The sequence below is a fragment of the Phyllostomus discolor genome, chromosome 8 (assembly GCF_004126475.2).
Source record: "Phyllostomus discolor isolate MPI-MPIP mPhyDis1 chromosome 8, mPhyDis1.pri.v3, whole genome shotgun sequence".
Classification (NCBI taxonomy): Eukaryota; Metazoa; Chordata; class Mammalia; order Chiroptera; family Phyllostomidae; genus Phyllostomus; species Phyllostomus discolor.
Genome location: NC_040910.2, coordinates 50,009,593 through 50,030,047, shown reverse-complemented (window position 1 = coordinate 50,030,047; position 20,455 = coordinate 50,009,593). Strand labels below are relative to the sequence as shown.

The window sequence follows — 20,455 nt, the reverse complement described above, 5'->3', positions numbered from 1 at the left end:
CCACCGCACCCAGCCACGCAACTGAACACAGTATGAGAGAGAACCACTCCACTTTCATCACTGTGGGTCTCCATCCGCCTTGTCAATGTGACAGGATTAAAACTGACTTATGATATTATGTAGAATCAGTGCGTGAGACATCATCAAATGTCCCAGGTTGTGAGACTGGGGGTACAGTGGATGTCTTGCTCGCTTCGGCTTCTGAGGAGAGGAGGAGGCGAGAGGTGGGCTGAGAGGCCCGGGCTCAGCCGCTGCTCCCTGGGCCTCGGGGAGCACCCCACCCGCAACGTTCACACGAGCGCTCGTGTGCAGCAGAGCTTCAGGAGGGCGGTTCCTCCCCACGGTGAAGGGCGGGATGGAAAGGCTGTGTGCTGCATCTTTCTTCCTTCCTCCTGCCTCTTGCTTCAAAGCCAATGTCTTTCCCATCTGGATCGTTTTCTGGATTATGCAGCACATAAGGTCAGGAAAGAGGGAGAAAGAAAAACAAATAAAATGAAGCTTCTCTGTGCATTCAGCGTAGGGGGGTGCGCAGACGTGAGAGGGCCCAGGCCCGGCTGCGTCCCAGCGATGTAAACGGCTGGAGCCCGACTCTGCACGGCCCCCACACAGTCCCCACCAGGGACACGATCACGGATCCTCCCCGTGGAACAAGCAGGCTGATGTTGGATATACCTTCTACCTGCCTTCTCCTCTTCCTCTGGATTCTTTTTTTTTTTTTAAGTGGAGGAGATTTTGTCACTTTAATGGTGAGGCCCAGAGAGCTGAACTGATTTCCTCTAGGCACATGGCACACAGCCGTTAGGTTTCTGAGTGGATGAGGCCAGTGATTTCTCCATCCTAGTGAGTCACTACCAACTGGGGAAAAGGCAGTGCCTCCACAAACACGGCATAGGGCCGCCTGGGAGAGGGGGTGCCAGCCCAGCTGCAGGAGCCTCCATTCCAGGGGCAGGGGCGTCTAAAGGGATGTCAAAGAGCTGCCCGCACCCTTAAATCGGGGGGAGGTAGTCCCACCTCCCCACTGTGGGCCTGAGATAGCATTCAAAGGACGGCCGCTGTCCCTGGGACCCTCCCTGTGAACCTCCCTCTTGGCTGTCCTCTATGGACTGGGTAGCTAACAGAGATGTGGAACTTGTTAAGCAACACAGGACCAGTAGGTCCCTCTAGAGGTGCACCCCAGGACAGGGAGACAGAGCCCCACTCCCCGCCATGTGCACACCTATTCTACCAGCAGCTGAGGTCTGGGCTCTACTACGCGAACCCCGGGCAGCTAAGGGACAGGAGCAGGGAGGCAGGTGGGGTCTGGGGAGCAGTCAGTGGCAGATCTGGGCTTACCACTGTGCTGCCCCTGCCTTGCCCCTACCTGTGCCGGCTGTACAAGGCTCCCGAGGCAGCTGGGATGGCAGTCTGTGGGCCACAGTGGGAGGGTCCCCACACACGAATCGGCCCCTTTTCCTGAAGACCAGATGAACCTTATAGGATTTCAGCCTTTGGAGGCAACTGCATGTCCACACTGAGTCCCAGAAAGAAGGGTGCCGGCAGAAGGGAGAGTCAGGCTTCTGAGTGTGGTTGGTGACTCTAACAGTTTCTTTTGGCAGAAAACCACAGGTGGTCAATGTGCACCTGCCCCTGGGCAAGACTGAGTCTCGCTCAGGCAAACCAGCCCAGCTGCTGAGATGGGATGACACCCTGGAGCCCCCCCCACCCTGTCCTCTCCTTGTCCCTCCCTGGACTCAGGTGAGAGGACCCCCACAGGAGCTCCTGTTTCATTTTCCCCAAGGACATAGTGGTGAAAATGGGGGGCCAAACAGCAGAGACAAGAGACAGGGCTGCAGCCCAAGAGGCCGGCAGGGCTGAGACCCATAGACACGCCTCTGGGCTGGGGTGCTGTCAGCCGCCTGCGGCCAGAGCACAGGGCACTGCAGCGAGACCTGCTGCTGGCTGTCACTGAACACACCCTGGCCTCTAACCCTGCTTCAGCAAGGCCAAGGGTGGGACTGCCCGCTCCTGCTCCGCTGAGCTTCTGACTGTCGGCTCCCCTCCTGAGTGTCCAGGGTCCTCCTGGCGGGTGGCGCTGCACCATGCCACAGGACACCCGTGTCCTCCGGGGCTCCCCTCTTCCTCGGTCAGGTCAGTGGTTCCTAAGCGCTTTGAGAGTGATCCCTACAAACAGCAGATAGGGGATTACTCATCTTATGAAAATCGAATCTCTACAGGCCCCAAATGTAAATGTCCCTAGTTCTTCAGACAATGAAAGAAAAATAATAGAGCACAGGGACCCGCCAAGTTGGAAACAATGTATCAGGAGTTTGCACCTAGCCTCAGAGCCTGGCAATACCTCGAGTCCCCAAGTCCAATTGAAAACAAAACAAAAGGCTACCTGCCATTTATTAAGCTCTTAATTATATCCTAGTGCCTTTACAAGTAAAATTTCACCCCACATATACAGAAGTCCTGTGAGGTGGGTGCTGCTCACAGCAGAAGGTGCTGCTCGTCGGCAGAAGGAGGCAGAAGCTTGGAGAGGCTGCAGCAGTGGCCCAAGCCTGGGGTGAACCCACGGCACAGGAGACAGCGAAGGAGGGGCCAGGCCGCAGGGCACAGTTAGGGTGAGGTCTGAAGGAGCTGCAGGCCGGGGGGGGGGGGGGGGCAGGTAGTCATGGGGGTGCAGGGGGCCCACCGCCAGATGCCACTGGAGGTAAAGAACTACAGGGATGTTGACCACAACTGGGGTTCAAAGCCAGGCACTGCCCTTGCCAAGGGCAAAACCTGAGGCCTCCTTCGCTGCACCTGTCAGGCAGGCATAACAGCAGTGCTTCCGGCTCAGGGTGTCTTGGAGTGCGGCTTGCCCCAGGTGGTGTGTATACAGTGCTCAGTCCAGTCCCTGCGGAGCTTGAGAGGAAGCTCTTTCTGCTGCTGGACATCACTGGCCCCTGCTGTCCAGCTGGGACAACCTCCTCTGGCCAGAGGAGATGGAGGGAAAGGCAGCTGTCCCCCAGAGCCTCTCCTGGGCAGCGGGACCCAGTTCCTAAGCTGTGGGAGGCTGGTGATCAGCTTTCTCAGAGGAGGCTCCTGACAGCCTCCAGGTCCTGATTCTTCCGGGAGACAGAGACTTAAGAATCCCCAGCTGTGTGGGGGAGGGAGGAAGAGAGGGAGGGAGGCTGCGGGAAGGAAGCCCTGCTCAGTGATCTGCCAACACCGCTTCCCTCCCTCTTCTCTTAGAGAAAAGAGCTATAAGGCTGAGGGGGAGGAGGAGGAGTCAGGACTAAGCCCTCCACACAGGAGAGGGGAGAGCTGAGCAGACATGGGGTCTGGTGCCCTGGGAGGACCCCGTGAGCATCTCTCAGGAGCAGCTGGGTACAGAAGCCCCCCATGTCCCGGGAGCATGCTGAGGCCACCCTGCCAGCCCATCCTAGAGATGGCACCATTCTGCCTAGTTGGAGGCTGGGTCAGGAGCCAGGCCTCCTCAGAAACACTTACTGAAGACAGGAGCAGGGAGAGAAAAAGGACAGGTGGGTGAGTTTATAGATTTAGCTTCCAGTCTTCCCTCCTTGAGGAGCTGTCTTAGTCAGTGCGGGCTGCTGTAACAAAATACCATAGGCGGGGTGGCTGAAATGGCAAACATTCAGCTCTCACAGCTCTGGGGGCTGGGAAGTGTAAGGTCAAGATGCCAGCACATTTGGCGTCTGCTGAGAGCCCACCTCCTGCCTTGCAGAAGCTGCCTTCTTGCTGTGTCCTCACAGTGGAGACAGATGGCTTGGCCTTCCTCTGCTGACAGGGTCACTAATGCCATCATGGGGCTCCGCCCTCGTGACCTCACCTAAACCTACTCACCCCCAAAGGCTCCACCTCCAAATACCATCCCACTGGAGGTTGGGGCTTCAACACGTGAATTTGGGGCGACAGAAACATCCAGGCCATAGCCCCGAGCACCTGTTGGGCTGTAACGCTCAGCCCCGTGCTGACAGCAATGGGAGTGCAAAGCATGTGCGAGTCCGGGCTGCGGGCTCGGAGGGCCCGAAGCCCAGTGAGGAACTGAGCTCCCCGAGGGAGAGAGAACAGCGCTGTCGGCCAAGTCCGAGTACTGTGCACAGGAGCCCCGCCGCGTGTGTGTCTTGAACCCTGCGCTCCTCTCCTCCCCCCGCGACCTCGGGCCAGCTCCCTGTTCCCTCTGAGCCCAGTCTGAATTAGGTGAACAAGGAAGAAAAAAGAAAAAAACCCACCTGGTGGGTTATTGTGAGAATTGTTTTAGGCAAAAATTTTGTTGAAATACATGCAGAAATATGCACATGTCACGGATGAACAAACAGCCAGGCGAGTTTTCACGGTTCACATATAAATAGAACCGTAGGCAAAAGGGTCCATCCCTCCCCCGACACCATTATGTTTGGCTCTCTGTCAACACCTCGTTGAGAGAACTTCACACGTACACATACTTCGCGAGGGGCCAGTCCACGTGGCCCTGCGTGCCCACAGCTCGGTCATTCTTGTCACTGTGCGCTGCAGGAGTCGTCCACGGTGGACAGGACTGCGGTTTCCACCCGGCGTCTCCCGGTCGGGACTGTCGCAGGTGAAGCTGCCGGGCCCCACAGGAAGCACGTGTGCGCACTGCTGCTGGGCGCACTCCTAGAGGAGGCGTCGCCGGGTCGCAGTGCCCAGGCCAGCCCGTCTGGATGCGGTCGAGGGCATCGGCACCGCCCCCCGCGCCGTGTGGCGGCCTCACTGCTGCGCAGCCTCGCCAGGCTAGAGGTGGTCGGCCTTTTCCACTTAGCACCTCTACTGGTTGTTTGGTTATTTAGTCGTGGTTTTAATTTGCATTTTCCTGATGACGGATCTCGGTGAGCACCTGCTTGTATGTTTTTTGCCATTTGCATATCCTATTTTATGAAGCGGCTAATTAAAATATTTTGTTCATTTGTAATTTGGTTTCTGTCTTTTCATTAGAGATTTACAAGTCCTTCTTCGAGTGCCGGCGGGAGTCCTTTGTCAGACAGGCTTCGCCTCTCAGCTCTGATGGGAGACCTCTGAGGAAGAGAGATTCCTAATTTGTCAATATTTTTCCTTTGTGGTTACTGTTTTTTATGTCCTAGTTAAGAAATTTTTGCCTATCGAAAGGCCAAGAAGTGGTTCTTCTGTGTTTTCTTCTAGAAGCTTTAGTGTTTTGCCTTTCATATTTATACCTTCAACTCCTCTGGAATTATTTGTGTGTGGTGTGAGGTAGAGGTCAAAATTTACATTTTTTATAAATGGGTGCCAGCTGACCAGCAGCAACTAATAAAAATAAGTTTTTTTTTCTGCTCTGCACAGTCCCCTTTGTCACAAATCAAGTGAATATATATGTGCAGGGCTGTTTCTGGGCTCTACTCGGTCCCGTTGGTCAGTGTCTCTGGCTTTATGTGACTGCCACACTGTCTTAATCACCCCTACTCCATAAGTCTTGAAGTCTGGTGACATACCCCCTCCAGCCCCGTTCTTTTCCGGGACGGTCTCAATTGTTCCTTGCCCTTTGCATTCTAATACAAGTGCTGGGATTTGGACTGGAGCTGTACTGACGGCATGGATTGATTTCGACAGAATACACATCTTTAGAATATTAAGTCTTCTGAATCCATGAACCTGACATATGTCTGCATTTGTGTAAATTTTCTTTAATTTATCATAATAACACTTCACAGTTTGCAGTGTAGAGATCATGTACATTGTCAGTTGTTCCCAAGGACGTACATTTTCCAAAACAGTATGTTTTTTAATTGTTTTGTTTCTTGCTAGTATATAGAAGTACAATGATTTTCGTATATGGCCCTTGAATCCAGACACTTGGATAAATTTACTGCGAGCATTAAATGAGATCATGGATAAGACCCAGGCATTCTGCAGGGGCTAACTAACTCTCCTCTGTGTGCAAAAGACCTGAGGCTGGAGCGGGACTCAGTGCCAGAGGGGCAGCTAGTGAAGGAGGGCGTCAGCATGGGAGGGTCTGTGAGCCCCTGAGGGTAGGGTTTGCCTGGCCAGTGAAAGGAGGGAGAATCCCGATGGAGGGAAGCACCTGCCTAGGATGGACCTTAAAAGAGCTTGCAGAGACCTGAATGGATTGTAGTGTGGGCACTGCTCTGTACGGTTTATAAAGCCCCGCCACGCCCGCTCGGCCGCGGGTCCTTACCGCACAGCTCTGAGGCTGCCTGTGAGGTCTGCTATCATTTTCAGAGACACGGCAAGGGCTCAGAGAGTTCAGAGGCTTGGCTGATGTCTCTCTACGATGAAGTAAGTGGTTAGACAGGTTTCACCACTTAATGCAGAGGTTTTCTTTTTTTAATCATTTTTTTATTTTTCAGTTGCAGTTGACATACAATATTATATTAGTTTCAGGTGTATACCCCAGTGATCATCCCAATGAATCTCATCTCCTGACATTATACATAGTTATTAGAATAAAATTGACTATATTCCCTGTGCTGTACTTTCCATCCCCAGGATTCTGTGATAGCCAATCTGTGCTTCCTAATTCCTTCACCTTCTTCACCCAGACCCCTCACCCTCCCATCTGGCAACCATCTGAATGTCCTCTGTATCTATGAATCTGTTTCTGTTCTGCTTGCTTGTTTATTTTGTTTTTTAGATTCAGTTGTTGATAGATGTGTATTTATTGCCATTTTATTGTTCGTATTTTTTTCCTCTTCTAAAGAAGGCACTTCAACATTTCATGTAATACTGGTGTTTGGTGGTCATAGACTCCTTTAGTTTTTTCTTGTCTGGGAAGCTCTTTATCTGTCCTTCAATTCTAAATGATAGCTTTGCTGGGTAGAGTAATCTTGGTTGTAGGTAGGTCCTTGTTTTTCATCACTTTGACTGTTTCTGACCAGTCCCTCTGGCCTCACAGTTTCTGATGAGAAACCTGCTGAACGGAGAGGTTCTCTAACACTGTCAGATGGTGGCGTCGGTCTTGATGAGACAGGCCATGGGAGCGGGAAAGGTTATCAGGAAGGTGAGCAACGGGAGTGTTGAAATCTGTGTTTGGAAGACCTCTGTGTAGAGCGAGAGGCAGCAGGCCCTCCTGAAGGCCGTGGCCGCAGACAGGGCCTGGGGTGCTACAGGCTCGGGGAGGAGGGGTGAGCAGAGCAGGACAAGGAGCCACAGAACAGGCCAGGTGCCCACGGGGTCTGCCTCACGGCCCCCCCAGGACAATACATACAGGTGAAGGATGTGCCTTGGGGCCCTGGATCCCAACTTCCCATTTAAAACAAACAAACAAAAAAATGAAACTTTCGTAGCTTTACCCTTTCTCAGCTTATCTCATGATTAAAACTAAAACCAAAACAAACAACAAACCATCCCCGCATCTGCTCGGCTGGCCCCCTCTGCCGGGGCCATGGCTCGTGGCGCCGGTTGCACACTGACCTCATTCATCTCCAGCGGCCGCTCCCTCCGGCCCCCGAGAGACTGCGGCCTGGCTCACACTCTGCCTGTTAGCTCAGTCCCTTCAGCCCACGACTCCCTTTTAAATGGCTCTGCTGCGCCCGTACTCCCTCAGCACAAGGCTGAACTGGGTGGTGGTGGCACCAGTAACCCTTTTCTCTCCAAGCACGTGGTTGGTGACCTCACCAGAGCCTGCCAAAGTGTCCGCGCCTGGTAGAACAGTCCTGCCGCTGCCCAGGGAGGGGTGAGGGGGGCCTGGGAGAGAATGGCTGGCTCAAGACCACACAACAAGTCGGTGGTCTAGAGGAGCAAATTCAAGCCCCTAGTCCATTGTCATTTCTATTCCACCATTCAAAACAAAACAAAACAGAGGAGGTGGGGTGTCTATAGCTTGCCCAACTCCAGTGGCCTGCATTGAGGTAGTTTTGCCTCCCATGCCATCCAGTTGTGGACTTGGAAGGTTCCCATGGAGCCCCGCCCTAAGGGAAGTACAGCCTCCAAGTGCACTCTCCTGCTTCTGTCTTCCCACCCACCCCAGTGGAGGGGCCTGGAGCTGGGCGGGCAGGACGTGGCAACTTCAAAGGTCAGATGTGCTGAGGGCAAGGTGAGCAGGCGGCCTGTCCTCTGGGGCCTGCAGTTACAGCCGGCAGCTCAGTGCTACCTTCCTGCACCCTGGCCATGTGAGCATCTCAGCAGTGGCTCCCACACTCTCTCCTTGCCAGTATGAACTCTACGTAAGTTGGAGTCCTTTGTCTAGAAAGGACCATGTGTCCCCCCAGAACAGCTGGGTGGGGAGGAGGGATGGAAACAGGAACAGGCTGACCTTTCTGGACCTCCAGCAATACCCCCTCGTTTCCCAGGAGACCCTTCCAAGGCACACTGAGACGTCCTCTCTGACACCAGGGGAGCCACCGGAGAGATCACGGGGCTTAGACGCCTCCCATTGAGCTCTTCTCCGGAGCTGTTCCCACTCCACCCACTCTGAGGCTCAGGGACACGCAGGTGAGGATGGGCAGAAAACAGCCAAATTTCACCTAAAATACCAAATGGAGCTAACGTTCACTGAGCACTGCCCTCTGTGTCAGACACTTCACACGTGCTGCCTATCATGCCGTCTTGAGAACAACCCCGGGCGTATGCATTTGTGCTTTTCTACCAAGAAGGATTTGTCTCCAGGGATCATTTGTAATGTCTAAGACATTGTTAACTCTCCCAGCTAGGCGGGAGAGGGGGCAAAGAGTGGGTACAGTGGACATCTAATATCTAGAGGCCAGAGATGCTGCTAAACTTCCTGCAGTACACAGGACGGCCCCTTACAACAAAAAACAACCTAGCCCAACCCATCAATGTGCCAAGGCTGAGAAACCCAAGTGCAATTTACAAACGCACAAAGAAGCGCTGGAGTTCAAAGCCAAACAGCTTCTCTGACACCTCACAGCTGTGCAGTGGCCAAGCTGTGTGCTGTACACATCTGTCTGACCCGAAAGCCTGCATGTGCTTCTTCAGTTACAAAATGCCCGTTCAAGAGCAGCTGCCCACCAGGTCCCATCTGTCCTGGGAGAAAACAAACGTCATTGTTTCTCACTCCGCAAGCAAGCAGGCATCTCACCCGCCGACCAAAAGCCCGTGAGCAGCTGCTCAGGTGCAGGCTCGGCCCTCCAGGGCTCTGGAGGGTTGTAGAGGTGTGAGCTCCACCTCTCCCTCCAAACATTGGGGATCTCACCCGAGTGGCTGCAGTGTGTACGCACGGAGGGGCCTGGCCAGTGTCAGTTGAGGGTATTGCCCAGACGCCCGTGGGCATCCGAAGGACTGTGGGCCTCGGTGGGGATCAGGGATGCTGCCTGAAGGGAGAGCAAGACTAGGGCAGGTTCGGGATCCCCCAGCGGGGCCTCAACGCTCAGGGGTGAGCTGAGGTCCTGGGCCCGGAGAGTGAGCCTGACTCTGAGGCCGGGCCAGGAACACGGGAGGCAGGGCTCTAGTCAGGCAGGTGGGCGATAGAAGGGACCACTCTCTCTCCTCTCTGTCTCTTGCTTCACGGTGTGACATCTGCTTGGCTTCCTCTAGTGACTTCACAGCCCTAACAGCCATCTTGTGGATCATTACCTTAAAAAATGTCAAAAGACACCGTTTCCTCTGCATTGCTGAGACAGAACCTCCTTGCCTCCTGTGTGCCCGCCTGGCCCCTCAGCGGTGGTTCAGAGGAGACAGAGGCAGGTCACAGAAGCAAGCCCGCCGGTGGGGGTAGGGCTCAGTGCGGGGAGGAGGTAGCCGATAAGCCTGGAAGGTACGGCACTTGAGAGGCAGCTTCTGGAGAGCCTTGAGTGCCAGGCTGACGGCTAGGAGGAAGGCAGAGGCTGGATCCCCAGAGCTAACTGGTTCTGGGAGGCAGAGTCTGTCTGGAGCGATGTCGCTGCCAGTGTTTAGAGAAGGGAGCTGTCCCGACGCCCCCCGCCCCTTCCTCCCTGCCTGCTCAGCGGAGGCCTCCCATTCTCCCAGTGCTTCTTGAAATAACATTAGCGCAGCAGACGCCCCAGCTATTAGGGGGGAGGGTGGACCCGAGTTCAGGCGGCGCTGCCCTTTATCTCAAGTGTCCTCACTGCTCAGGGAACACAGGGTCTGAACACATGTGCACGCGCCTCCATGCCTGTGGCCCAGGAGGAATTATCCCAATGAATGTCAGCAAATGGACAGGAACAATGAGGCCCAGTGAATGAACGAGTTGTAAGGGGCCTTTCATGGGGCCTGAATGACAGCTGGATTCCCGAGGAAGGGTGCCAGCATGAACAGTACCCACATCCTGACAGCGAGAGGCCTTGCACGCCGGCCAGCGCCAGCGCAGCAGGGCCGTAGCGGGAGCAGAAGGCCCTGGGGAGCAGAAGGCCCTGGGAAGCGCACTCCTGGGCTCACTGCAGCGGCAGGGAGGGGCGCCCTGCCCTCGTGGTGGGCGGCCCTCAGACCAGGGCCAGTTCTCGGAAAGAAAGAACTGAGAAGGGAAGCAAACCCAGCCTCATCTTTTCACCGCTGACACTTGGTGGTGGTGTGGGTGGGGTTGGGAGGGGTGGAGGGTGAAGCTGGACTAGGAAAAGGAAATTTGTGCCAATAACAGCAATTTCTAAGGCAACTAGCTAGGTGTCTGCCATTTTTTAGTGTCCTTAACACCAACCCATTAATGTCTCTTCTCCCAAGCTCTTTAAGCCTCTCTGGCTTATCTCCCTCCTTCCTCTAAGAGGCATTTAGCGGAATCTGTGGAGATGAATAAAACAGTGTTAGTCCCCAGGAAGCCCAAAGACTAGTGCAGGGTGGCAGGTGAAGAGCGAGCCGTTTAAGGGAGAGGTTGGAGTTGCTGCTGCCAGCTTCAGGCCCCCTGACGTAAAATGACAGATGAAGAAGCAGGGGAGGGCTTCATAGAGGAAGTGATATTTGTGTGGGACTTTGAAGAGTGGGTTACCATAGGCTGGGGTCACAGGGCAAGTTGTGAAAGAGATTCTTCTAGGTTGAGCCAACAGCCTGAGCAAGGCAATAGGGTTATATACCGAGTGGTATTGAGAGAAAAGGCGAAGAACCAGTGGAGGGTGAATGGTGGAGCAGAGCTGGAAAGCGGGGTGGGGACCCAGGTCACGAAGAGTCATGAATGCCCTGGGGGCACAGGTGTCTGAGGAAGGGAACTAGGACCCTTATTCCAAAGGGGAGAGGCTGAGATGGACCTCAGGCTGCAGTCACTGTCGGCCCGTGTTGGGAAGGGCGGCTTGCAGTGCCGCAGTGTGAGAGCTCTGTTTGTGCTAGAAGAGCCTGAGGCAGGAGGTTTGTTCATTCATTCATTCCGAGAATGTTTCCCAAGCTCCATCTCCGCGTCAGACCCTGTGCCAGACTAGACGGTCCAAGAGACTCCGGCTAGTGGGGCGTTCCCGCACGGCTCTCCGCACACACTGTCGTCCTGCCAGCTTCCCTGCAGCCCCAGAGTTCCCCAACTGCACCCAGTCGGAATTGGCAGTAGACACAGATAGCCCCCCTGGGAAGTATCCAAAATGCTTAGAAATCATGTTCTTGTGGATCTCTTGGGAGGTTCTTGGCTCCGCAGTGGGTAAAAGGAAAGAAAAGGGTGCTTTTAGGGCAGTTGGCCTGCCCAGGGTCGGCGGGGGTTTCTGGCATTCTCCCCATCCGCTCCAGTCAGAGTGACTGCCAGCACGAAAATGCCCACTGAAAAGTCCAGTTCTTTTTTTTGTTTATTAGGGTGACTTTGGTTCATAGGGTCACGGGTTTCGGGCACACATTTCTGTGATCCATGACCTGCAGGCTGCACTGTGTGCCCAGCACCCGAAGTCAAAGCAGCTTCCATCACCAGATGTTTAAAAGTCCAGTTCTTAAGGCATTCTTTTCTTGCCTTTGTCCTGTTAAACTCAGTACCAGCCTTATGTACTTTCCTTCACTCCTGGGGACACCTTCAATAAATATTCACTCTTCAAGCCGTTGTACCTTAAAATGAATAACATGAAACAAGTCTACTCCAGAATTATATTATTTGGCGGTAACCTGCAGGCCTCTTTCACTTATCTTACTTTCTGTGCGGAGAGCGGTGGTGACGTGGGGAAGCAGGTGGCTGCGAGTTTACGGATGTCCCTTCCCAGTGTTGTAAAGTGTGCTGCCTTCTGTTCTGTTGCTAAAATGCACTCTGCCACACTCCTCCCTGCTACTAAGCCCTGACTTGTCTTAGTGAATTACAGCTCACCCGTCATGTGAAGTCTGCACACGAGAAATCAGAGGTCAGTAACCAGCAGCTGATACAACCTCTGCCTTCATCTCCACCGTCTTTTTCCTGTTTCCGCAGGGACCCTCACCCTCCGCACTCCGCTCCCTCCCCTTCCCCCAGTGCTGTGTTTACATCACAACCAAGGCCCTTTCCCAAGTGGCATCCATCTTCCTCCCCCCATTCCTCCTCCTTAACCCCTTTTTTCTCTCCATTCTCCTCTCCACCCCCACCCCAGACTTCCCTTCACCCTTTGGGGTCCCACCCCTCCCAAGTCCCTTTAGACCTCCTCCTGCTCAGGCGCTATCCCCACTCCTGGTCCATCCCTCTCTCTGGGTCTTCAGGAAAGCTTCATTTGGGAAGAAGAGGGGAAGGGAGCTAACCCATATGCTCCTCAGCTCTTCCTTTTCTTTTTTACCCCCAATGTAAAGATTCGCCTGCCCTCTCCACGTGGCTTCTTTGCGCCAACCACAGTTTACAGACATCGCCTTCCAGGAGCCCGTCCCACCCCAGGGGCGACACACAGACAAGCACAGAGAGACTGCCCGCTCTGTTTTCTATCACATCGCCTCCCAGGGAGCCACTCAGCCAGGGGTCAAGGGTCAGGTCAGGAGGTCACTAGGGCTAATTCAATCTTCTTTTGTACTCACTCCAACTTCCGACTACATAAGGCCACCCACTCCTCCCAGTTTTCCTGGACTTTCCCTGTTTTAGTACTGAAGTCTCACGTCCCAGGAACTCCCACCGTCCCAAGCAAATCTGGGGGGCTGGTCACTCTGTGGGTCCCAGACTCTCAGCCCAAAATGCAGCACAGAGCACAGATGACTTAGAAAAGCCAGTGTCCAAACATGTAGCCCCTCAGGTCAGCCATTTAGCTGTGCTCCTACGGCACAGTAAGGCCCTACACAGGCCTGCAGACCCTGGCACCGCCAGCCCTGGACCAGACACTCAGACCAGGGTGCTGTGGAGGCGCAAGTTCCAAAAAGGGAAGGCTTGTCGGGGCGGGGGGGGGGGGGCCTTCTCCCAGCGCTACTCCAGGCTACCCAGGTGGCCCAGGGAGCCCCCTGGGGTGGAGATTAGGGCAGAAAAAGTTTGTAAACACCTATTGTGTCATGTTGAGCTAAAAGAGGGTGCTGCTCATGGAATCCATGGGCCACACAGCAGAATGTGGGCTTTAAAAACATGCTTATCTATTCCTCCCACAAACATTTATTGACCTCTGGGCCAAACACTGTGCTGGAAGTCAGGGCTGCAGTGTTGAATGAAGCACGGTCTTCTGGTCTGTTGGGAAACAGATAAGAATCAAGGGGACCTGCACTGAGCCATGGTCCGTGCTGGTACAGGAGCAAGCGGAGGGTGTGTGGAAGGCACACAGGAAGGCCTCGCACGGAAGCCCTTCTGCGCAGAGCCCCAGCGGTCAGGCCTAGGGAGCAGCATGCACCCCGGGAGAGGGCCCTGGGGGACCACTGCGCATTCACAGAGCTCCCATGGGTCAGAGGGGTGGAGGCGGGGGGCGGGGCAGAGGGAGGTATGGTGCCAGACAACAGGAAGACATAGACGAACAGGGAATCCTGGGGAGAGCTTGCAACAAAGCAAATAACAGGCCTATCAATATCTGAAGGGAATATGATGGAAACTGAGACTAAAGCAGCAGTAGCAGAGTTGTAGGGAAACGCTGGTTTTGAGGAATATCAGCCATAAGACAGAACTGAGTGCTTGCCCGGGTGTGGGGGTGAGGGAGAGGAAGGGGTCGAGGCAGCACGGCCTGGCCACATTCCCTTTGTTTCCCAATCACAGCTGACATACAATATTATATTAGCTGCAGGTGTACAACATTGTGATCAGACATTTATACAACCTGTGAAGTGATCACCCTTATAAGCCTGATACCCAGCTGCTGGTCAGATTTCTGGGGGTCAGATTTCTGGCTCAGCTGCACTCGCTAAGCCTCAGAGCCAGGAGCAGGGATGTGCTGGGGGAGGGCAGGGCAGGGCAGGGAAACTGGCGTGTTCTGTTCTGGACATGTCGAGTGTGGCCCATCCAAGGGCAGATGGCCAGGAGGCAGGTAGCTGTCCAGGTCAGGAGCTCAGGAGAGAGGTTTGAGCTGCAGACACAGATCTAAAAATCGTCACCATGTGGATGCAGCTGAAACTAAGGGGAAGGACAGGCCACCCAGGAGCAGAGGACAGGCTCAGGATGGAACTCAGAAGAAAACCAACATTTCCGGGTGAAAGAGGTAAAAGTGATGGAGGAGAGGCCAAGGGAAGATTGTCTCAGAAAGGACGGAGTTGAAAAAAATATGGAACCACCAAGACGTCAAGTTTGAAAACAGCCCCGGACAGCAGTTCTAGTGGGTTGGTAGGGCAGCATTCAGGCCTTTGTGGGCTGAGGACAAGGGAGGAATGAGCGGGTGGCAGCAGTGAGTCTAGCTGCTATCTCAGGAAGCGTGGCTGCAAACAGGACGGAAGAGGGCTGTTCCTGGGGGGATGGAGTTTAGGAGTTGGTGTGTTGCTTTCGAGTTGGCAGGCTTGTGCACGTTTGAGTGCTCATGGGAAAGAATAAGAGACGCCAAGACCTTGACACAGAAGAAAGAGAGCATGGTTCGTGGAGCAAGACGCCCAGGAAAGTCAGAGCCGACAGAGCCATAGCACGGCTGGCAGGACGGCCGGTGCTGCGAGGACATGCGGTTGTGAGTGGCTCAGGGGAAGGAGCGCTTCTGCTGCCTTGAGGAGCTGAGAGAGTCTCCTGTAGCACTTCCAGTTATCAGTGTGGGGATGAAGTCACCTGCAGGCAGGCGAGTGCACAGGTGGACACGACCAGACAGAGTGGCGAAGGTAATGGATTTGCCTTGAGAAACACAAGGGCGGCGGTAAGAGCCCAGGCTTGCTGGGATATCATGGTTCTCTGGTATGCCCAGCAGACTCTGGGCTCAAAAGGAGTTTACTATCTAGGTGAGAAAAGCAATGCAGAGTCTTCTGAGCAGCAGAAACCAGGAGCAATGGATGTGGGAGAGGGTGAGGGGCGGTGCAGATGGGAGGAGCAGCGTGACAACAGCATGGAGAAGGGAAGGGGCTTGGTGGGCCCCTGAGAGTGAGCTGGGCTGCCGGCAAGAAGGTCATGTTGGTGTCAGACGCCACCCTGAGTGTCAGCGACCCTGTGTCCTGGACCCGTTGGGAAGCATGCCTAGTTGGCCTAGCTTGCGATGGTGGCAGGTGAGGTGAAAAGGGGGGCTGGGGTTGAGTTGTGCAGGGCCTGGCATGCAAGCTGGGCTTGTCACTTCCTGAGACGGCGGTCCGTGTCGATAGGGGCAGGCTCTGCCCTGCTCGCTGCTCTGTCCGTGGGCCCTGACGGTAACCGCAGGCAGTAAATGCTTGCCAAACACTCGGGAATGGGGAACAGAGTCACGCGTGCTCCAGCAGCTCACCCTACAGTGACAGGTCTCTCTACCTGTCCAAGCAACTACTGACACATGTCCTGGGAGGTGACACACCGCTGTGCCTGCCCTGCCAGGGACATCGTTCCTGCTTTTGCCTTGCTCCCACCATGACTGCACTGTTTGGGCAGTGGATGAGCTCTGGCCAGTGAGCCAGAAGTCCTGGGTTCTAGAACCAGCTCTTCTAGCTGTGGCCCTGGAGCTCTGTCACCATACCTGTCCAGGGTTGTGGGGAGGACAGAGGACATAAGGACCCGGTGTGAAGGTGCGTGCAGTACAAGGTGCCACAGCACCTTATGTATCCCCATAGGCAGAGCCCCTGGTAAGTGGTCCATTTAGCTGAAGCTCCCTAGTTCCTAGTTGCTTCCCATTCCTTGTCCCTTGTAGTCAACTGAATGCTAAGTGGCTGAGGGAAGGGGGCAGGGGACCAAGAGATGCCACACTTCCTTCCTCCATACCCTCACCTCACTCCTGGCCTGGACCTCAGGGGAAGAAACATGGCTGATAGGTAAGGTGACCACAAGTCCCCATTCATGTCAACTGTCCTGATGTAGTTAATACCAGTGCTCCCCATTCACTCTTAAAAGTGTCCAAATTATGTGGTCCCCCGACTGACAGTCTGTGCTGTGTTTGGAGAGTCTGTGTTCCTGGGAATGCTGATGTTTGCAAACCAATGGCTTTGCTTGGGCACAGAGAGAACCAAGAGTGGCTGGCAGCTTAGCCACATCTCATCTTATGCTGCATGTATGTCTCCCTGGCCATGGTCACCCCCATCATTTTGTTATTCTGCCCACAGGACGTGGGGACAGAACCCCATAGCCAGCCCAGTGGCAGCAGGGAAGGTATCAAAGGGGGTTCTCGCACCCTCGGCTCTCTGCCACCTGGCTGTGACGTCATGGGTTACAACGAGCAGGCGGCCGGGTGTCCTGGAAGGAGTCAGTGTGCGGGAAGATTCGGACCAGACTCCCTTGCCCTGCTTTTGCATTTGAGAGGACAGCTCCATAGCTTATACACACCCAATCCCAACTTAAATATCTAGAGTTGCCTGACACTCCAAGACCCTTAGTCCACATTGTCATTTTCAGGAACCCTGAGTGGCTATCTTGGAAGATAGGAGGGAGGGAAGAAGGGAGGGAGGGAGGGAGGGACGTTGGTTGGAAATCTCTTCCTGAGGGAGGGTAAGGTTTTCCCCAGGGCCTTGGGTGGATGGGAAAGTTGAAGGGATGGGGGTGGGGGACATGCAAGGTTAGGAATTATTCAAGTGAATTCTATTTAAAGTGTTCATCAGACTCAAAGTCACAAAGACTTGCCCAACGTTTCCTCAATATATGACAAGGTCTACCCCTGAAGGAGCTTATAATAATTCGAGTGAGGCTATGATCAATACAATAACATACAAGGAAAATACCAAAAACAGTGATTTTCAAGCTTTATCCTGCGTCAGAATCCTCTGGAGGGCCATGAAAACCCAGACTGTTGGGCCCCAGGAGTCTGGGTCGGGTGGGCCTGAGTATGTGCGTGTCTAACAAGGCCCCTGGGGATGCTGTTGCAGCCGGCCGTGGAGTCATACTTTGAGAACTGTTGCCTGCAAGGATCTAGAGGCCGACGTGCCTCAAATTCACATGGGAAGCTCCATAGAGGAGGCAACATTTGAGGTGGGTCTGGGCAGCTGACTAGGGTTCAGGGTACCAAATGGGAATAGCTAACAGCTACTGAGTACGTGTAATGTGCCTCACGCTGAGTGCCCATGTTAACTGGCATTATTCATTTAATCCTCGTAGAAATCGGACGAAGTAGATATGGTTGTTGTCCACAGAGACACTGAGGGATTAGGAGACTCATTTTGCCATACCAACTCCAAACAGCGTTGAGGAGACACAGCACAGGAGGTGTTGCTGAGGGCCCTTTAAGACTCCCCCAGCTAGAGGTCCCTGCTCCTTCCCAGGTCTCACTTCTGCCCCAGATCTCCAGGCGCTGTCATGTGCCCAGCCCAGACTTCAGGGAATGGGTGGGTATCTGTGGCCTTGGATTTGATTTCCCAAAAGGGCATGGGGCTGGCACCAATTCCTTCAGACACAGTGGAGAAAGGGGAGGTGCTTGTATACCTTTCCCTGAGAAGTGGCCAAGGTCAGGGAGGTCCTTCCTGGCAGAGGGTAGACCGCATGGAGAAGCGCCGAGAGGCAATTTGGTGAACCAGGAGCCATTGAGCATCTCTGGTGCGTGAAGCACAGGGAGGGGTGGGAGCGAAGCTGGTGGGACCTTCAAGTCCCAGCATTTCCACGAGGCTCTCCAGAGCCTCTTCATGCAACTCTGGTTATGTCAGAGGGTAACCCCTGACAGTTAAAGTATCACAGAAGTCAAGAGGACGGTATTGAGGGACTGCAAGGGCAGCCGTTGGCCAGCTCTGTGGGATCCCTGGGCTTTGCAATAATTATCTCACTGGCTGCTTTGCTAGACATGAGGCTTCTAGTTCCCCGACAGGACTGTGCCCTGGAGGAGGAAGCAGTGAGGGTGAGAAATCCGGGCAAAGGTGACACAGAAGTCAAAATTCCCTAGCCAGACACACACCAGAGAGGATTAACTCAGGACCTGCAGAGACTCGTCAGGAACAGTCATGGGTTCCCATGTTGTGCACACAGATTCCATCAGACAGGCCGTGACTTTGAGCACAAAACACACTCAGGCACACATGGATGATGACTCTAGACACCGAAAGCCACACCCCCTACAGGACCCAGCTAAACTCCTGAAGTCATTCTAGGTCATTTCCAGAGTCAGGAGTCTGAGCTTCGCCCTCTGCCAGGGCTTCTCCAACTCCAGTCCCTCCCCCAGTACTGTCAGCTGGTGGTCACTGGTACTGATCCACACCCATAGGAATCCCCAATTTAGAATATGGAAGAAGGAGACTTGGTTCATTGGAAATAGCTCAATTGTGACACAGCAAAGCTGTGAAAGCAGCACAGCTTTTAGGTGGACTTTGGGCCAGTGGCCCTAGGGCAAGGCCCCTAGACAGCTCTGCTGTGCTCTACTCCACTCCACTTTTCTCTGCTCCCCTCTGGAGAAACATCTTGGGTGGGGAAGTGCAGCCTGCACTGTGGGAAAGAAAGGGAACATGCTCTCAGGAACCACAAGGGAGCTGGCTTACATAGACAAAAGTCCCCACCCCTGGTTTCTGATTGGTCCATCCTAATGCAAATGAGGACCCCCCCCAAATCCTCACAGTTTGATTTGTCCAAAAGGCACTGTCCTGATTGGTCAGAATGGAGCTACTCTGATTGCTCGGTGAAGATGCAGATTGGGGAAAATATAGCTGGGCAGCTCCAATTGGATGGAGGAAAGCTCCAATCCCATTGGTTGAAACACAATTCCAGGAACTTCATTATAAGGGCTGGCTCAGATGGCAGAAACGTAGTGTAAGCAGGCAGTTCAGTGCTGAGGCAGGTAGTTCTGTGCAGACTTCTCCCCAAAGTGCAGTTTGCAAGTAGAAGTGGCTGCTAGGCTCTATGGTGGGGGGTTGTTTGGTTTTGTTTTTTATTTAAGCCCTGTCAGCCACTGGGAGCCCTTCTTAGTAGGTATCTTCTTCCTCGGGATCCACAGTTCCAAAAACCACCAGGAGACTACCGAAATACACACACTCAGACATACTGGACATACTCAGGGGATACAAAAGCCAGCCAGTGGTGGGAATGAGGGACAGACAAGGAGCAAAGAGGGGCTCTTTAGGACAAGCACTCTCCCGGACTTCACCTACCTGCCATCCTTCCATACCTGCCCACCATCTGGACTAGTCAGCACCTTCTATTGTGAGACCTCCCTGTTCTGTTCAAGAAGCAAAACTCTCCCAGGGATAGAGGGCTTTCTACTCTACCTGCTTCTTTCCACTGTCTTGTTGCCTCTGTCCCTTGTCACACTCTCACACCAACCAAACTTATGAGCTCCAAGTCCCACTGGAGAAAAATACCACTTACCGCCTGGCCGCAGCCCTGTCAAGGCTGGTGATAACAATGGAGTCACAGCTGCTGGGATGTGTTGTGGGGACTCAGTCACATCTTTAGTCTAGCTACTTCAGTCTGAGTAACTTTAAAGCTGTACCTCCCAGCTTAGAGCAACATTGTCACTGCAGCCCTTCTTTATCTCTTGTCGAAGGAAGACAGCAGTGGGGAGAAGGCTCTCTAGGGAGCCGGGAGACCAGGCTTCTGCCCCAGCTCTGTTCCCGCCTTGTGTGGGCCTTGGACAAGTCTGCTCTCTGGGCCTCAGCAGTCTCTAATCACCAACCACTGAAGCAACACCATGTCCGGCCTTAAAAGCCTTTCTCCTTCCTCTGGTCCACCTGTGACCTGCTGTCACCTTGTTTCTCATCCCACTGATTGTCCGGGGCTCCTGCCCTCTTAGGATGGGCCTCATACACAGCTGGGGTGATTAGGTGGGTGTCACTGTGATGCCATCAGAGGGGCCTGAGGCCCCTTTTACTGTTCGGGGGGCACACTGTTAGTGAGAGGCTCTCTGTTCCTGGGACCAAATGGAACGGGAGGGAACACACTCGTTGTGTTTTCTTCTGACTGGGGAACTCGTTCTACCCACTGAAGAGGACAGTAATGTGAAGGTGGGGACAGGTGAAGGAAGGTCAGAATTTTGGACAGATGAAGCCACAAAATCATTCCACAGAGTCAGAGAGACCCTGAAGGAAGTTGAGACACCTCCCACCCATGTGAGATGATGGATTGTGTGATTTTCCAAAGGCTAACTAGGTACCAACTTTGGTACTTGAACCAGGGAGAACATGTCGCTGTGTGCCACTCCCCTCCCCCTTCCCCAAGCCCGTGGCCCACATTGCGTCTCTACTGACCCTGAACCTGACTCAGAATACTGTA

General features: G+C 54.0%; 1 protein-coding gene and 1 long non-coding RNA gene across 2 annotated transcripts in view; one reads left to right on the top strand and one right to left on the bottom strand.

Moving 5' to 3' along the window:
* The window catches only part of LZTS1 (leucine zipper tumor suppressor 1), a 51,897-nt gene that overhangs the window by 10,633 nt on the left and 20,809 nt on the right, over positions 1 to 20,455 (top strand). The window lies entirely within an intron of this gene.
* On the bottom strand, positions 7,907 to 18,879 carry LOC118502028. The gene is made up of 3 exons (XR_004904707.1): positions 18,711 to 18,879; positions 13,789 to 13,793; positions 7,907 to 7,918 (listed from the first exon to the last, which is right to left on the bottom strand). It is a non-coding gene; the product is annotated as an uncharacterized LOC118502028 (long non-coding RNA).